This window comes from Schistocerca americana, chromosome 3 (genome assembly GCF_021461395.2).
Source record: "Schistocerca americana isolate TAMUIC-IGC-003095 chromosome 3, iqSchAmer2.1, whole genome shotgun sequence".
NCBI classification, from domain to species: Eukaryota; Metazoa; Arthropoda; class Insecta; order Orthoptera; family Acrididae; genus Schistocerca; species Schistocerca americana.
Genome location: NC_060121.1, coordinates 721383244 through 721403191, shown reverse-complemented (window position 1 = coordinate 721403191; position 19948 = coordinate 721383244).

Below are 19948 nucleotides of genomic sequence, written 5' to 3'. Positions count from 1 at the left end.
TCCGCCTCGCAGCGGTCCACACTGCAGAATATGACTGTTCAGGTTTCTGACAGGCTGTCACATTAATGTGACTGGAAGTGTTTAATAAAATTAATCCAAGTATCAGAATCCCAATTTAAATTTGTCGTGGAAACTATGAATAGGAGGAGGCGGGGGACGGGGGCAGAAATTGTATAGGATATAGAGGATGCCCCGGTAAATATTCTGGAAAGGTAAATTAAGGAGTACGTGGTTGAAGATGTCCATGAAAATCACTCTTCTGAAGTAAGCACAAAGCGTTGTTTAAGCTGAAATTAGCATCTGCCTAACATTTTAGACTTCTTCTTAGGCTATGTCATATTTGTTGCCTACATTTTATGGTCCTCCATAAAAGCAGCGTCAGTCATTATGTTTGGCGTCATTCATGCTTATATTTACGATACTAACTACATTGAAGTCATTCACATCTGCTTAAACAATATTTGTTACATATTGTATTTACGTCTGGACGGACTTTACAAAACGGTAATCAGACTTAACTGTGAAGTCGAAAGAAATTTTGAAGTTTGTGTCTTCCTTATCCTGAGTTCCTTACCTCAAAATGTATCTTGTTCTTTGCAGGCTCTCACTAAACCAACTGGAGTGCCTTTAGAAATCTAAATAGAATTCTAATAACTGTGCCTCGGATGTGACCAGTGTGTGCGCGGTAATATCGAAGAACGCTTGAAGCGCACAGAAAAAATTGCGAACGGATCAAGCTTAAAAGCATAGTTGAGTAAATAAGTCGATGAAGACAGCGAAGTGAGGCATCTGCTATAGCTTAGAGTAATAGTGAACTTCATACTGCAAGGTGCGGTAGAGGGCTGGGTACGGGACAGGGATGGTACGAGGAGGGGATGGGGGAGGGGGAGGAGGAAATAGTATTGTCAAAGAATGGACTACGGATAACAATACTGGGTGTAGATTAAGAGGCGATCATAAACTTTCCCTTAGTGGGCGTTGCTGAAACGTATACGCAACGTAGCACAACCTCGATGCGGGTATATAATCACCATCATGTAGGCAAGGAATTGTTAAGGGATTTGTGTCTTTCGCAAGTGAATGTGATAATTACGGATTCGTGAACTATGGTGACGTTATTACCAAATGGGTCCAACGTGCTTTTGCTGGATGACGAAGGAGAAACACCAGAAGACATCCATCGGAGAATGAAGAATGTGTATGGGGCAGCATGTCTGTCGCAAACCACCGTTATGGAATGTTGCTTTCTCAGCTGGGTCCGATTCGACACATAACGCCGGTCGATCTTGGAGGTGAGCATCGTTCAATACGTCAGCTCATGTGGGAGGGACTCGAGCATATGTCCCATAATCCTAATGTCTCACCACACGACTATCACGCCTTCGGCCCTGTAAAAAGACCTTGAATGGTCGAAGATTCCTATTGGACGAGGATGTGCGCAGGCAGTTATGGACTTCTTCACGAAACAGGACACGATGTTTTACCACACGGATATCTTCTGCCTGGTGCATTGGTGGGATGATTGCCTCAAGCCTCAACGCTCACGGCTATTTTGCCTGATTGGCATACCGATTCTGTACTGTACGGTTCCAAAAATGTTCAAATGTGTGTGAAATCTTATGGGACTTAACTGTTAAGGTCATCAATCCCTAAACTTACACACTACTTAACCTAAATTATCCTAAGGACAAACACACACACCCATGCCCGAGGGAGGACTCGAACCTCCGTCGGGACCAGACGCACAGTCCATGACTGCAGCGCCTCAGACCGCTCGGCTAATCCCGCGCGGCTACAGTGCGGTCTTCGAATAAAAACTTTTTGATCGCCCTTTATAAGTATGTTAAGATTGGAAGGTCAGCACGAGACAGCAAATGACTAACGCCAGTAACAAACCAGTCGAAAGACTAACGAGTATATAAAATGATTGGTGAGCCGCATTAAGCACGCCGAACGAGTAACAAACGAAAGTAGGTCATTAAAATTTTATGCGGTATACTTTGCAACGTACCCTTGAAGTACTACTGGAGCGAAAACATTTTTAGTGCATCAGAGTTCTTAATTCTAGTCGGTAACTCGTGCGCAAACGAGGCAGAATCACGCCCCAGATCACCCACGTCTGATTCGCAGCCTTCAGCAGTGTAAGAGTACCAAATTAAATTAAAGGACTGTTCGCAAGCTGAAAAAGCCTCACTAGTTAAATCAAGCATTCTGTTCTACCGCTAAGTCCGAAGACGTCTCGGCCAGGCGGAACGCATGCAAATGAGCTGCGTGCAATTTATTTCGGGCTTTCGTTCGGTCGCTCACTTAATTCTCACCCAATTAGAAGGAGGGCTCCTTGCCGCTGATTTACGAGCTCCGCGGAACCTGCTGGAAAACAAATCCCCCGCCCCGCGCTACCCCTGGATTTACCTGCGCTCCCCGTCTCTCGTGCTACCAATCCGGCAGTGTGTTGGTAGCGGCGCCTCCGCGGGTGCAGATAAGCTGTCCCGGTATGCAGGCAACTCGGGTGAGGGGGGGGGGGGGGAGAAGGGAGGGGTCGCCGTCGTTATTATTAAATGTAAGCGCCGGAGCAGGGTTCGTGAGGCGTTCGGGTGAGAAGATCGATACGGTTGGCTGTAAGATATTCGACGAGTCCCTCCCTATAAGGGACCACTCCGGCAGCCAGGCGGACGCTGAGCAAACTCTGCCTACAGAACAGCGTTTGTCTTTCGCTGAGAACTGAAGCTTCAACTTTCTGGGGCTTCCTTATCACAATATTCGAGTTGCCCCTACAGCATTTCTTACGTAGCTCTCGAGAGGAGATGTTGAGTATGTTTTCTTATGAACGTCAGAGGAGTTCTTGGGAGATGATAAAAAATGTTGTACTGAGGAAGTGTAAGCAAACTTGTAGTTTCCTTACAGACTGACAGAAATGGAAACAGTTACTCTATAAACACATTGGTCAAATCCTAAAAACATTTTTTTAGCTTTCTCCTAACCAACCTCATGTTTTATTGATAAACGGCTTTAGGAAAGATAAACTCAATGGAGAGTTAGTTCTGATATTGCTTTTGATAATGGAAGCAAGTTTCAAAAAGGATCAAAGCATTTTGATAGGATTTGCCAAACTAGAAAAAGCGTTCGACAATATAAAATGCCACAATATTTTCGAAATACTCTGGAAAATAGGTATAAGGTACAACGGAATATATACTGTGTACAAGAGTCGGGAAAGATGTTGTTCAACCTTTACACGGAATATGCAAAGAAGAAAATATACTGAGGTGACGAAAGTCATGGGATACCTCCTAATATCGTGTCGGACCTCCTTTTGCCCGGCATCGCGCAGGAAGTCGACGTGGCACGGACTCAACAAGTTTTTGGGCGTCCCCTGCAAAAATATTAAGCCACACTGCTTCTACGACCGTTCGTAATTGCGGAAGTGTAATCAGTGTGCCGGTGCAGCATTTTGTGCACAAACAGAACTCTCGATAACGTCCCATAAATGTTCGATTGGGATTCATGTCGGGCAATGTGGGTGGACAAATTATTCGCTCAAATTGCCAAGAATGTTCATCAAGCCAGTCGCGAACAGTTGTGGTCCGGTGACATGGCGCATTGTCATCTACAAAAAACCCACCGTTCTTGCCGACCGCAGTGGCCGAGCGGTTCTAGGCGCTACAGTCTGGAGCCGCGCGACCGCTAGGGTCGCAGATTCGAATCCTGCCTCGGGCATGGATGTGTGTGATGTTCTTAGGTTAGTTATGTTTAAGTAGTTCTAAGTTTTAGGGGACTGATGACCTCAGAAGTTAAGTCCCATAGTGCTTAGAGCCATTTGAACCATTTTGAACCCATCGTTCTTTGGGAATACGAAGTTCGTGAATGGCTCGAAATAGTCTCCAGGTGCCCGATCATAATCATTTCCAGTCAGTGATCGAAGGACCAAGTCCATTCCATGTAAACAGAGCCTACACTATTATGGAGTCACCACCTGCTTGCACAGTACCTTGTTGACAACTTCAGTCAATGGCTTCGTGGAGTCTGGGCCACACTCTAACCCTACCATCAGCTCTTACCAACTGAAATCGGGACTCATTTTTCCACTCGTCTACGGTCCAACCGATGGGCTAAGGAGCCCAGGCGAGGCGCTGCAGGTGATGTCGTGCTTTTAGTAAAGGCATTCATCTCGTTAGTCCACTCACGTCAAATTTCATCGCAAGTCCTAACGGATATGTTCACCATACGTCACACATTGATATCTGCAGTTATTTCACGCAGTGGTCCGTGTCTGTTAACGCCAATCTAAGCAAATGCCGATGCTCACGATCGTTTAGTGTAGGCCGTTGTCTGTGGTGCGAAGTATTGCCTAAAATTTGTATTCTCGGCGCACTCTTGACACTGTGGATCTCGGAATGTTGAATTCCGTAACGATTTCAGAAATGAAATGTCCCATACTTCTGGCTACAACTACCACTCTGCGTTCAAGGTCTATTAATTTCCTTCGTGCGGCTATAATCAGTCGGAAACCTTTTCACGTGAATCACCAGAGTACAAATGACAGCTCCGCAAATGCAATGCCATTTTATACTTCTGTATTCGATATTACTGCCATCCATACACTCTACGTGCATGCCGCTATCCTATGACTTTTGTCACATCAGTGCAAAATAAACGTTCAGGAGTCGGACTAAAATCCAGGGGGAAGGTCTGTCAATGATAAAATTCACTGAACACGCACTGTTCTATGTGAAAGACAGTAAGAACTTCTTCTTCAGGCTCTAAGCACTATGGGACTTAACATCTGAGGTCATCAGTCCCCTAGAACCTAGAACTACTTAAACCTAACTAACCTAAGGACATCACACACATCCATGCCCGTGGCAGGATTCGAACCTGCGACCGTAGCGGTCGCCCGGTTCCAGACTGAAGCGCCAAGAACCGCTCGGCCACAGTGGCCAGTCAGTAAGAACTACATGACCCGTTGAATGGAATGGTCTAATGAAGACAAGAGGCAGGATGTTAGGACATGTGCCCTCCCACATGTTACCAACGTTGTCTCGACTACACCGCAAAAATGGTTCAAACGGCTCTGAGCACTATGGGACTTAACATCTGAGGTCATCAGCTCCTAGAACCGCTCGGTCACACTGGCCGGCACACTTCAAAAGTTTTGCTGAGAAATAGTTAAACATCCTCCTTACAGTTCCGATTACTCTCCATTCAATTTCCATATTTTTGGAGCGCTGGTAAAAGACATCCGAAACAGTCGATTTAGTTTGGACGAAGGCATGAATGCCTGAGTACAATCATGGCTCCGCAGGCAACCAAGAACCTTTTTCTATGGAGGCCTTGACAATTTTGTCTCACTACAGTATAAATTTATTAGATGATACGGCGATTACTTTTTAAGTAATGAACAGTTTAATTGCTCTTTTCGTGTCTCCTTTTCATTTGAGTGGCCCATACGGGAAGACGTGCACCAGGAGGGCTGGATAACCCTATGATCATCTCATTATATGTCATGAGACGTTGGTAGACGCGTCACAGATAGCCAAATTCTCCGCCACAGCAACGTTGCAATGTCCTGGTGGTAGATACCAGGAAAAAGCAAAGGCAAAAGAAAACTGCATGTGGGGGTGTACATTGTCCCCAAGGATAGATGCATATTTGTGTTGATGCTTTGGTCCTTCTGGAATAATGAGATCATTCAGGAATTGCACAAAAACACTCCCCAGACGACATCGCTCCCTCCTCTGGCCTGGACCCTTCTGACCACTGCTGCACGTCAAATGCCATCTATCCAGTGCAGCATAAAACGTGATTCATATGAAAGGGGCACCTGTCGCCATTTAGTGGATGTCCAGCTGAGGTGTTCGTATGCAAATTGCAGCTTACGTAGCTAATGAATGTTAGTCATCATGAGTGCAGGAACCAGCTATCTAAAGTTGAGGCCAACGTACAGCAACGATCACTGAACGATAGTTTAGGAGAGACTGAGAGGCAGGATGCCACTCTGTCACTTTAACAGAATTGTCAGTCAGATTAAAGTTCATATTTTGGGTCATGATCTCGGTGTTCCACAGTACTACATTTAGCATGTGTGGTATATGACTTTTTGTTTTGTGAGGAAATTGTGGGCAGAATGTTGTAATAGCTGGATAGCTGCATGTGTAACCTGTAGAGGGGCCGTAGTGTAGGCGATGGAGGACAGGAAGAGAGATGGGGGCCATAAATGCCGAGCGCAGTGACCTGGCTGTGTGAGCGATTCTGGGAAGCAACGCTCAGTGGTTTGTACCTGAAGAGGGATTTCTGGCCGAAGCCCTTTCCTCCATCCCATTTATGGTCAGAAAGAATGCTGCTGGTTCACAAAACGTTTTAGCCAGGCCGGCCGGCATTCCGTCATGAAGGTGGCCAGTCGCTGCAAAGTGGGTGGTGGGAGCCATTTGAGAGAGACTGCTGTAAAGTGAGCTTTATGCAAACGGTGGGAAGGTCATAAAACTCTGTGCATTCTCGTGTTAGAAGCTGAGACAACGTGGAGAGACTCTAGCCCCCCTGATGCCAGGAACTCGCCAGGATCTCTTAAAGAGCGGCAAAAACATATATTTCATGGGCTGGGCATGACTGTCTGGGAAACTCAGCAGCTTTCTTTCAGACGCTGAAAATGGGTGGCCCTGAAAAATTAGATTGTACATGAAGGACTGTGGACCTATCTAGGCAGACGTTTTCTGCTAAAACATGGCCATGCTTATTGTGAGAACGACGCCTCCTTAGTCTAAAATCTTCTTTCTTCAGACAAGAGAGGTTTGAAGTCACTGACTGCTCCTCTCCGGATATGCAAAGTGAAGGCTTGCTTCCACAGCGTGGGAAATTCGGTGCTGTGTCGATTGGTTATCAGGCCAACAGAACAGTGAAGAGGGTAGATTCAATGAGTGGAGGATAGTTTGTTTGTGCAATGTGGGAGCGGTTCCATTTTTGCTAATTCGGCTTCTGTACCAAGAGTTGGTGGAAAGTGGTTGTGATACTTTTCTTCGTCTTTGGTCCTCCCCTGCCTAAGAACTTCACATCTTTCCCTAGTAGGTTAGACTTGTGGGTCTGTATCCTGTGGTGGACTAAGAGCCACTAGCAGTTTCCAACTATCCCGACAGTGGAGTTGCATTTCATCTTAGACAGATCGCATGTAACGAGGGTGAACTTATTCGTCCTGAGTTGACCGTCTGATGTTTGACAATTCCAGCATGCAAGGTCATGCTTGTGAGTCAAATTGGTTTGGCCAGAACAGCGGGAAGTCACCCGCGTTCTGATAATCAGAACGCCAGACCCCGTAATTAGCAAATTTTCGTGGACGCGTCAAAACACTGTACCAGCTCCTCGCCGACATCGCGCCGTCTTCTGCTGCCACCTGAGTCAAGGTCAAAGGATAAAGTATTGCTACACCAGCGTAGGCTGGTTAAATGATATTTACAGCTACCTGTTCGCAGGTGAACTATAGTTTGTGGTACACTTGGTCGTAGTTGATTCCATTTGCATAGAGTAGGGCCTCACAGTGGATTCGTGTACATAAAGTCAGACTGAGCTGTAAAAGGGATTAATTAAGGGGAGAATTTGTATGGCTGCCATCCCAGTGTATGGTTTGCCAGTCAACACCATTTCTTTTTTGATATGTGTTGGTCATTTTTGTGTAAGATTTATCAGCTGTATGTAGTTATAAAATGATTAATAAAATTTGTCATTATTTTGTGAACTTAAAGATGCCACTGTTCTCATTTATACTCCCTCAGCTATTCACTGTTTTTATTTTATTGTGGTGGTACATGGATACACCAGAAATTTAAGGATCAATCTTATTACATTAATTAATTTGGTTATTAATTTGAGTTCTGAAATTGGCCTAGTTACACGAAACAAAAGTGCCAAGAGTAAAGTCACTAATTCATATATAAAAATTATGGGTGTAACTCACGATTTGAAGGTTGTGGAGAAGATTATACTTTCCTTTGTGTAAGAATAATAACATTTACCAACATTCAGACATATACAGGGTGAGTCACCTAACGTTACCGCTGGATATATTTCGTAAACCACATCAAATACTGACGAATCGATTCCACAGACCGAACGTGAGGAGAGGGGCTAGTGTAATTGTTAAATACAAACCATACAAAAATGTACGGAAGTATGTTTTTTAACACAAACCTACGTTTTTTTTAATGGAACCACGTTAGTCTTGTTAGCACATCTGAACATATAAACAAATACGTAATCAGTGCAGTTTGTTGCATTGTAAAATTTCATTACATCCGGAGATATTGTAACCTAAAGTTGACGCTTGAAACCTCCGACGTTCAGTTGTGTGTTGTAACAAACACGGGCCACGGTCGGCGAGCTGCATCTGCAGGGACATGTTTACGATGACGACCGTGTTTACAGGTGTGGCTGTAGTGCACTGTTGTGGTTTGGTCTAGCTGTCGCAGTGTCCGCATGTAGCGCTTGCTGCTATTGTTATTCTGCATTCGTCTCCACACGCAGACCAACTGTAGTACATCGTGTTACCAGACGTCTGTGATAGTGTAGTGTTGTAGGAACTGTGACCGTGGTGTATTCGATCTCTGAAAAGGCGGAGATGATACTCATCTATGGCGAGTGTCGACGAAATGCAGCTGAAGCCTGCAGGGTGTATGCAGAACGGTACCCGGACAGAGAGCATCCAACGTGCCGCACATTGCAAAACATCTACCGCCAATTGTATGCAACAGGTATGGTTATAGCACGCAAACGGGTCAGTAACAGGCCCCTCACAGGAGAAGCGGGTGCAGTTGGTGTGTTAGCTGCTTTGCCATGAACCCACACATGAGTACAAGGGACATTGCGAGAGCCGGTGGACTGAGTCAAAGTAGTGTCATGCGCATACTGCATCGTCACCGCTTTCACCCGTTTCATGTGTCGCTACATCAGCAATTACATGGTGATGACTTTAATCATCGAGTGCAATTCTGTCAATGGGCATTAACAGAGAATCCGTTGCAGTTCTACCTGTTTACCGATGAAGCGGGTTTCACAAACCACGTGGCAGTGAATCTACGGAACATGCATTACTGGTCCGTGGACAATCCTCGCTGGCTCAGACAGGTAGAGCGACAGCGCCCGTGGACTGTAAATGTATGGTGCGGAATCATTGGCGACCACCTCATTGGTCCTCACTTCATTGTAGGGGCCCAAACAGCTGCAACATACATTGCGTTTCTACAGAATGATCTGCCAACGTTGCTCGAAAATGTCCCACTGGAAACGCGTCGACGTATGTGGTATCAGCATGATGGTGCACCTGCACATTCCGCAATTAACACTAGGCTGACCTTTGACAGGATGTTCGACGGGCGTTTCATAGGACGTGGAGGACGCATAAATTGGCCAGCCCGTTCTCCTGATCTTACACCTCTGGACTTCTTTCTGTGGGGTACGTTAAAGGAGAATGTGTACCGTGATGTGCCAACAACCCCAGAGGATATGAATCAACGTATTGTGGCAGCCTGCGGCGACATTACACCAGATGTAATGCGGCGTGTACGACATTCATTACGCCAGAGACTGCAATTGTGTGCAGCAAATGATGGCCACCACATTGAACATCTATTGGCCTGACATGTCGGAACACACTCTATTCCACTCCGTAATTGAAAACAGAAACCACGTGTGTGCGTGTACCTCACCCCTCATGGTAATGTACAATGATGGCCACCACATTGAACATCTATTGGCCTGACATGTCGGAACACACTCTATTCCACTCCGTAATTGAAAACAGAAACCACGTGTGTGCGTGTACCTCACCCCTCATGGTAATGTACATGTGCGTCAGTGAAAAAGACCAATAAAAAGGTGTTAGCATGTGGACGTAATGTGCTGTTCCAGTCTCTTCTGTACCTAAGGTCCATCACCGTTCCCTTTGGATCCCTACGTAAATCGATGCTCTCCGATACACACGATCGAACAGCGGAGGAGTGGTACTCAAGCGTCAACTTTAGGTTACAATATCTCCGGACGTAATTAACATTTTACAATGCAACAAACGGCACTGATTACGTATTTGTTTATATGTTCAGATGTGTTAACAAAACTAACGGGGTTCCATTTTTAAAAAAACGTAGGTTTGTGTTAAAAAACATACTTCTGTGCATTTTTTTGTGGTTTGTATTAACCAATTACACTAGCACCTCTCCTCACGTTCGGTCTGTGGAATCCATTCGTCAGTATTTGATGTGGTTTACGAAATATATCCAGCGGTAATGTTAGGTGACTCACCCTGTGTATATCACCCCGGATCCCAAATCCCAGATCTCCTGAAGATAGATGTTGACTGTGGATTTTGTATCACAGACACAGTCCCTTTGACTGTTCAGAGATGTCACTAAACCCGCCCAAAGATGTAAACAACCATGCATGAGCAGCGCATATTTCACGGAGGGAGTCCGACAGCCAGTCAGTTCACCAGGAAGGAGGTACACGGCTCCTGTTGTCTGTAGTTCAACCATGCCTAGACGGTCAATACCGCGGTTCGATCGCGTCCGCATTGTTACTTTGTACCGGGAACGGCTCTCAACAAGGTAAGTGTCCAGGCGTCCTGGAGTGAACCAAACCGATGTTGTTCCGACATGGAGGAGATACAGAAAGACTGGGTCAAAAAATGGTTCAAATGGCTCTGCGCACTATGGGACTTAACAGCTGAGGTCATCAGTCCCCTAGAACTTAGAACTACTTAAACCTAACTAACCTAAGGACATCACACACATCCATGCCCGAGGCAGGATTCGAACCTGCGACCGTAGTAGCCGCGCGGTTCCAGACTGAAGAGCCTAGAACCGCTCGGCCAACGGCGCCGGCGACTGGAACTGTCGATAACATGCCTTGCTCAGGCCGCCCAAGGGCTATTACTGCAGTAGATGATCGCTAACTACGGATTATGGCTCGGAGGAACCCTGACCGCAAAGCCACCATGTTGAATAATGCTTTTCGTGCGTATGTTACCTGCACAAGTACGGTAACTTTCAACATATGCATCTCGGAAACGGATACAGATTTGAAGAAAATTTTCAAATTTGTTGGAGATTGGGATTGTAGGAATACATCACAAAAATTTGCTTTGCACAGCTGTCGCGGAACTTGCGACTGCGTTTTGGTGCCAAAGAAATAAGTTTTTGGGGTGTTTTCCGATAAAGGATAAGGTTTTTTGGAAACGGGAAATTGACCTTAACATAACTTTTTCGAGAATATACCGTTCAAATCTGATCAGTTTGTTGCGGTTATCTGTTATTTAGATTTCACCTCATGCCGAATTTTACGGGTAGTAGGGTAACTTCGAACTTCTCTACTTGGAAACTTGTCGGGATTTGGACCTTAGGACTGTATCATAATAATTTCGGCCATTTAATGTGCACATCCGTTCTGGAATCCTCGGATTTCTTTCGGTCTTCTGCTGACGGCGAAATTGTAGTTATAAAAACCTTTTCTTGGGTTTTTCCGAGGAACCATCCATGAACTAATGGTTTCTCCATACGTCCCATCAAGCAATCGGAGACCAAATCAAATGAAATAAGAACAAGCCGATTTGCTCCGTTTTCCTAAGCAGGAGAAAGTGTTTAATATTCATACTTCGACCCTATGCTGTTGGATAGTGACACTAAGACGGTCCTTCTGTTGGGGTAAAATGGTCCCTAGCCCAAGTAATATTCAAAAAACTTGACCCTAGGTCTTAATCACCAACAGTAGCCGAGGTACGGGTACCGAAAAAAACCGTCGCATGCATACCGATTGTGTGAGTTGCATTTGCTGTGGGTTTTTCCATGATACCGCACTGGAACGTAAACGCTAATAGGTAATAAATAATTTGAAATAGCATGTAAGAAAAACAATTTATTCCATTTAGACAGAGAGGTAGATTGTCTCGTATGTTTTCAAATGCGTTTTTACTTTGTAGGTACCTGCTTAATTCATTCAAAATTTGTAATTAGTGGCATCTCTGAGCACACGATGCCAACTTTGTTCTAGATGCGTCTGCACTAATTTTACAAATTAAACGTATTTAAAGATTTGGTTAATACAGTGCGTAACTTATCGATCCCTAATGCATCCCATGGCATTGTTTAGCACAATAGTATGAGTAACGCGTAAGTGAAATAAAAGAGTATCAGATGCTTGATCTGTCGGCTACTGTGGCCGAGCGGCTCTAGGCGTTTCAGTCCGGAACCGCGCTGCTGCTACGATCACAGGTTCGAATCCTGCCTCGGGCATGGATGTGTGTGATGTCCTTAGGTTAGTTAGGTTTAAGTAGTTCTAAGTCCAGAGGACTGATGGCCTCAGATGTTAAGTCCCATTTTGCTTAAAGCCATTTATTTAGATGCTTGATCAAACTGTCAAAGTTACGACAGCATTAGGCCTTTGACGTTATACAGCAGAACAATCACTATTTCTTGCACTTGTTTTGAAACAGTTCATTCCATCTCCTGTAGAAATATAGAAAATTCCATGTAACTGGTTCAAGTGGGCGCAGAATTGAAAAACATTTTTTTTTTAAATTTTTTTAAAACTTCGTAGCCGCCACACTGAATTTAAATGGTTCAAATGGCTCTGAGCACTATGGGACTTAACTTCTGAGGTCATCAGTCCCCTAGAAGTTAGAACTACTTAAACCTAACTAACCTAAGGACATCATACACATCCATGCCCGAGGCAGGATTCGAATCTGTGACCGTAGCGGTCGCGCGGTTCCAGACTGTAGTGCCTAGAACCGCTCACACTGAAGTTAGCCCAGAAATAAAATACGAGGATTCCGGGCGGGTACACTCTGGAAGAAGCAGATCGACATTCACTGTCAGTTTAGACAGAGCTCTCTGACTGCTCCTAATGTGCTCTGTGGGCGTGGTGCTGTCGATAATGCCTGCTCGACTGATACGATGCATAACGCATAGCGTGCATCTTCCATGGACAACCCGCAGAAACATTGAAACACGATTGACACCTCACGTTCATCTGCTTGGTATTTCCATGGAACCGCTCTATCTGCCCTTCTGAAATTTAGTTTACTGTACGTTCGACGACGCCGTCTTGGCGAATCAAAAACGATGTGAAAAACAAAACGTACAGTCTTCTAATAAGTCAGAGTTATGCCTTCGGTATTTTCACGTCCAGGAAATGGTTTTTATTGCTCCATAAAACGGCGATTTCTAGTAATGTATGCAGTGCTTCCCATCCATAAGTTTTCTACGTCGTGTCTTTATAGGATTTTCAATGCAAATATGGTGGAAGTCACATAAAATTAAAATTTCTGTTCTCTGGTAAATGTGGACGATATTTTCTAGCAAATATTTACGCAGCGCTCACCTGGCGTATTAATTTGGAATGCGCATTCAGACGATCGACTAGCCCGCTAAAACGTGCGAAATGAGGGCGGGACTAATGATATTTCGACAGCAAACGCGGATCTTTTTCATTAATCGAGCTATCCTCAAATTATGCAGCAGTGTTCCAGAATAGTCTACGGTATGAAAATTCACCTGACTGCATAAATCTCGTTTTTTATGCTTGTTGAATCGTATTTCCAAAAAGTTTTGTCTTCAACTAAGCCTTTTTCAATTCTAAAGTTGGAAACGCTGAAATTTATAAGAATGTTATTTTTATTGATGTACGTCCAAGCACTATATGTCTGTGTCTCTCCTTTCGACTGTTTCTCTTGCCAAGTAATGTTTTACAACATGACATACATAGCAAGTAGTCGTATGAAATGCCAACAGCCATACAGCGTTGTTCTGATGTCCATTGATGTAAAAGTACATCAAAAGCAAACCTGTTAATCGAGTGGTGTTTCACAGTCTATAATGTGTCATGTTGTATGTTAATAGTTGTTCACCAATCAAATCTCAAGTGGATAGATAGCCAAACGTACTTAAAACAAGAAATTTTATGTCATGAGACATTAAAGACTCGGAACGTTTTTTGGAAATTATACGCAAGGTCAAAACATTCGCAAGTGACATTCTTGTGAGCTCAGTCGTGAAATCTGTATTTACTAACATCGCAGTATTAGATACAATGGAAATCTTAAGCGAGAAAGTTTCTCCAGGTATGACGTAACTTAATTATGCTATCGTCTGAACGACTTTAAATACGGAGTTTTTTGAACAGTCTGACAGTGTAACTATGGACCCATCTTTGTCCCCAGTGGCAGCTGACATTTTTTGGAACGTTTTGAGTAACAGACAATAAATAATGCCGCTTTGAAACTTTCCCGTTATCTCCTGTGTGTAGATGACTCATTTGTTACACTCGTGTGGTCACACAACAGAGAAGTGCTTCACGGATTCCACAATTTCTTAAATGAGATTCAGTCCAAAATTAACTTGTATGTTGTACAATCTACCTAAAGTTGTCAAACCCTCTAGCTTTGAATCTCCACTCTCGCATCTTCAATCTTTGTCAGAACACGTAATTCAAGCCGGTGATATGAACAAAAATTTTCTAAACAACAGTCTTTCCGTATGAAAATTGACGTGCTTCCTTTTTTGCTCGATCCTTACATGATTCCACTTGGACCTACTCATCATACGGAGACACGCATACGTTTAGTGACGTATTCGCAACGAGATTTCCAAATAGACTGAATTTCACTCATCGGATTTCTGCACCGCGTATGCCGCGGGACTACACACCTACGGAGGCATATTTGCGCATATAGAGAACAATACTCAGTAAAAAAAAGAGTACTAAAATTTTCAAAATAATTTTTTTTGGCAGTAAACAGAATTACAGACACGTGCAGCAGTTAACATGGTAACATACAACAATTTTACTGGCAGTAAATAAATTTTGGGACAATTTCCACCTGTTAGTATAACATGGCTTTCTTAGAAGTCTGAATGTTAATTAAAGGCCTGTTCATCATTACTGTCCAAGTCGTAGTATAAGGGCACAAAAAATAATGTGGTTCCCATGGGACAATCGTCTTGAAGTCATCTTTTACATATAAGGCACTGGACACATTTTCGATTTCTTTGTTCAAGCGGGAAATTGGTTTGCTACAGGTTGTAAGAGAAAAGAAGAAGAACTCTACGGGATGTTCGTTGAGAGGGGAGTAATTCCTAACAAACGCTTCGAAAGAACTAGTTTGTGAGAAGAGATCGAGAGGGAGGAGGTGATATGAGATGACAGATGACATGACAGAAAGGGAAGCGGCAATAACGCGGACCTGAAGAGAATGGCAGAAGACAGGAGAGCATGAGGAAAAGCTGCCTTTGAGCAGAACACTGATGGTGATGTCAGAAGTAGACATATCCACATGTTTTATTTTTCTTGCCTTTAGCAATTTTGTGCTCTTATCAGTCCCTGCTCCCACAGAATTAACTCTTTCTCATTAAAATTCACAAGATTCAAATAGTTTTTAGCGGTTTCTATCTTTTATACCTGTTGTTCTCCGGTGCTTTTTTTTACGTTTCCAACTGGTGTTGTCTTAAAGGTTCCTTGACTGCAGCATCAGTTAGGATGACCATGAAAAACAGTGCATGAAAGTGACCCAGCTGAACTGCGTAAAAGTGACGCATCGCCATGCTTAGCTTAGAAACTACAGTAGTAACTTTCAGGCCTTCAAATTGTGACAAATCAATCTGGGAAAGTATAATAATCTCCCGTAAACGAACTCATATTTATCTTTTTTCAATTCTAAGAGGTATGTCCCCTAGAAGCTTCCATATTTGAGTAAGAAAATTTACTGACGTCGCACAAAAACACAAATTTGTTCTTCGCCCTAAGACGTCTACTCAAAGGGTGCTGTGATGTTTGCGAGAGCCTGATACACGACTGTACTAATCTTCCAGTGTCGGTAGCGCTCTAGCAAGAATGGTTCGCGGGATAAGTGCCCTGCGTAAACGCGTCCTGGTTTCTCTTAAAGAGAAAATCTGCACTATGGCTTACGGGTCACCTCAAACACCTTACGAGTGTCAGAGACGCGGCACACAGGACACACAAACGACACTCTACCATTGATAGCCATTTGACCTGCAAGCAGCTACGCAAGTCATTCAGTGAGAAACGTAAACCTCAGGTATGCCCACTCGCTGAGGACTTTCACAGACCCACCCACCAGTGGAAAAATCTACGAGATCAAGTCACAGGCAACAGGCAAAACTAAATCTGCGGCTGAGCCTCCATTCCTCAGTTCCTACTGAGGAGGTAAATGGGTATTTTGCCACGCCGATCAATCGACAAGGGCGAAAGTTGTCGAAGTCCTTTAAAGTACCGCTGGTTGGTAGAAAAGAAATTTGTTTTCTGTACTCGGTAAGCCCTAACACAGTCAGAAAGCTCATTGTTCGGCAGCAGCATGGCACGATGATATAATAGTGAAAAAGATCAGTTTTCTCGTCGATCCACTACTGAATAAAATAACGGACATTTTTAACCATTCTCTGGCCTCTGGCATCTTGGCAACAGCTTGGAAGCAAGGACTCTAAGCCCTTACCGAAGAACGAATCTGCCAAATAATCATCCGCCTATAGGCCCATTTGCATCTTCCCAACATTATCCAAGGCTTTAGACTACGAGTACATAGTCCACGAACAGCTTACTAACTATTTAACATCAAATAAGCTTTTGGATAAATAACAGTTTTCGTTTCCGGAAAAATCTCAGCATGACGACTGCTCTTATAAAAGTGACTAACAAACTGAAACAAGCTATGTACAAGTAACAAGCGACATTTTTGTGCTTCCCGGATTTCAGCAAAGCTTTAACATTCTACATGCTAAACTGACAAGTCAAAATATTACTTCAGTTGTTGCCCAGATGTTCCTGTCATACCTTACGTTCCACCAACAGTGCATAATGATCAGAACAAAAACGTCACAATGGAGGGAAATATTATCAGGGGTCCCACAAGAATCGGTTTTGGGCTTATTACTTTCCTCATTACATGTTAATGATATGTCAGCGAGTCTCTTCCACTGCAAACATCACCTATACACCGAAGACCTTTGGTTATATCTGAGTGCAAGTCCAACAGATCTGTTTTCGACCATCCAGCACCTAAATGCCGATTTACTTGCCTTATAAGAGTGGGCACAGATTTAAAACTTGATCCATCTCAAACGCAAACAGTCTTAGTTGCTCACAAGATGCTTATTACGACACAGTTCAGAGAATCTCTTCCACATTTAATCTTAAATGGCACAAAGTATCATTTTCTTCTTCTGAAATGATCTGCAGCAATGATCTGATCTGGGGCATCACTTAGACTGGTCTAAAAACACGATTGCAGTCTGTAAGAAGGTGTCAAAGTCATTTCATTACCTACAGAAATGTAGAGAAGTATTTCCTTTCGAACCTAAAAGGAAGCTCGTAGAGTCACTGACACTTCTCATACTTGACTACAGTAATGGTATTCTCCAAACCCTTCCGTACGAAAGGCTAGGACTGTCGATGAATAGTTACGTACGACAGATTTGTGACAGCTGCTACTTCGACCGTATCACTCCTTCCTAGGAACAATAATCATGGCTACGTGCCAATAAGCATGGAGACTTTCATACTCTATGTTTGGTTTATCGTCTTCTCAGTCATTGCACTCTGTGTTAATTCATCTCTTACACTGCTAAGCAGCTTAGTAGAAACACTCGTTTTCAAGAAAATAAAATCGTCTCTCTACCATTACATAACACTTCTATGTTCTCTAAATCGTTTTCTATACCAGGAACACGAACTTGGAACAATCTTCATAAAAGAAAACTGAGAAACTAAATTCATCCCAAACTTCAAAACATAGCTAACATACCGGTATCTATAACAATAGCCACCTCTCCCATATAGTAGAGTGCAGCTCACAATCGTTAATAAATTTTTGCTCCCTTTGTCGGCAGAGTTCTTTGTTTAAATTCTGTTCTCTTCTAACAGCCACTGTCACCGTCATTTCTGTCTTCTCTTTCTTTATCCCTTCTGCATCCGAAAACCCTCAATATGGCTTCACATGCGATAAACTAATCCATATCATCATCACCCACCATGACCCATTAATGAGCTGCGCTGACTCGCATCGATCAACCGGTCGCTGATCGCAGTAGTGGGGCACGATCTTTGGTGGTTCTCCGCACAAGCTTTGACAGCCACAAAAGTTGACAGAATTTGCGGGCCGATTTAGAAGAAGCACTTGCGGGGCGCGAGGGCGTTTACCTCCGGTGTCTGGAGCCGATACTAAACGGCTTTTGCAGAGCACAGACCTCATCCCGCAAAGACGTTGTTTTGCGTTTGGTGTGGTGGCGATGGGACTCTGGAAATTTGTATGTGCAGAGCTTGGGGAGATTTTGAGCGCCACTTCGCTACCGATTCGTCAGAGATGTTGGTGAGACTCTTTCTGTGGCTTCTGCGTATTGTTTAATTGAAGCAACTCCTTTAAATTACAGGCGTTAGCCGCAACTGTCGGTGGAATGTGTGGAAGTTGCGTGGTCCGTGTTACTAAGCTAGTGTAGTTACGTTAATCAGAACTGCCTATTTAATTTGGTCATAGTCCGGATGGCTTGCCGTGGACCATGTTGAGGGCTGAACTGTGTGTTGGTTTCTTTTATATACGGTGAAGTCTAACTTAATCGCAGTGCCTTTTCACCGTATTTATTTTAGTCAAGCATTTGTCAGATTTTTTGTGGGGTTAGTCTAAATCAGTGTTCCTTTTCACTGTAACAATTTCAGTTAAGTATTTGTAAAATATTTTGGTGGAGTTGTCAGTTGACGACCCCTATGATTTTCTGTCGTAAATATCTGCTAAAATAAGAACGTACTTTTCCACTTATATTTCTCCCTCGATCGCAGGTTCGAATCCTGCCTCGGGCATGGATGTGTGTGATGTCCTTAAGTTAGTTAGGTTTAAGTAGTTCTAAGTTCTAGGGGACTGATGACCTCAGATGTTAAGTCCCATAGTGCTCAGAGCCATTTTTGAACCTAAATAAAGAGACACGCTGGACTATCACCTCATCTTTTCTCTTTGACTTTGAAGAAAACGAAAACATAAAAGCAAGAAATGCAAGAGGTTCATCACCCACTGTAGTTATTACGGGCAGTCTGATAAACTAAGCTTGACATATGAGACTCGACTGCTTATCTGTTTCAAGTAGTGTTTGCATTAGTAAGAGCTGCCTGATTCGTTACTGATGACTAGTGTCTTACTGCAAAACATGTTAGAAATCAGCGAGTTTGAACTTTCTTCCATTTCAAAACAGTGTTTAATGATTGTTCCTACAACATAATTAGTACAAGTAACTATTTGCCAATCAATTTTGTGGGCACTTAAACGTTACTGGTTTTTCATTACTGTAATAAAAGTGCTACCCAGCTGTTACGGGCTTTGTTGTTATCACCATATTCGTTGGTTGGGCAAATCCTTCTTTTTAATATATTTTTGTTTGGCTCTTAAACTGTAATATTATGAAATATGTTCCCTCTCTTTGAAAAGCACTGCAATATTACTAGTTTTCTAAGGTTAGTTCTTAGTCTGTTGTAACTGAAGTTGTACGGGATCTGCCCCATCCACCAGCACACCCGTGGGTGGCGAGTTCACATTGCCCACCCTGTTCATCGGGCTATCCCATCTGTTGCAGGGCTGAATTGTGTCTGTATATCTTCTCCTGGTTCTGAACTTACGCCGCCAACGGTCGTTAGCTTGTGTGGCTACTACTGTTACCAGATCTGCTGCAATCATTTAAGATTTTATATTTGAAAGCCAATTCAAAAATTTTTGATTATTGATATGCAGCTTTGTTGACTTCAGATACGTTTAATGTTTGACAAATTGCTTAGTTTTTTAATTGTTTAAATGATCTTCTGCTGACTCCAGTTGGTAATCTCATTTCCTCGTTAATATTCGTGAAGTTGTTTTCGTTGTTGCTTTTTTAAAAGCTCTTTTACTGGCGTCTCAAGGTTGCGGTTGTTGACCTTTATTTAA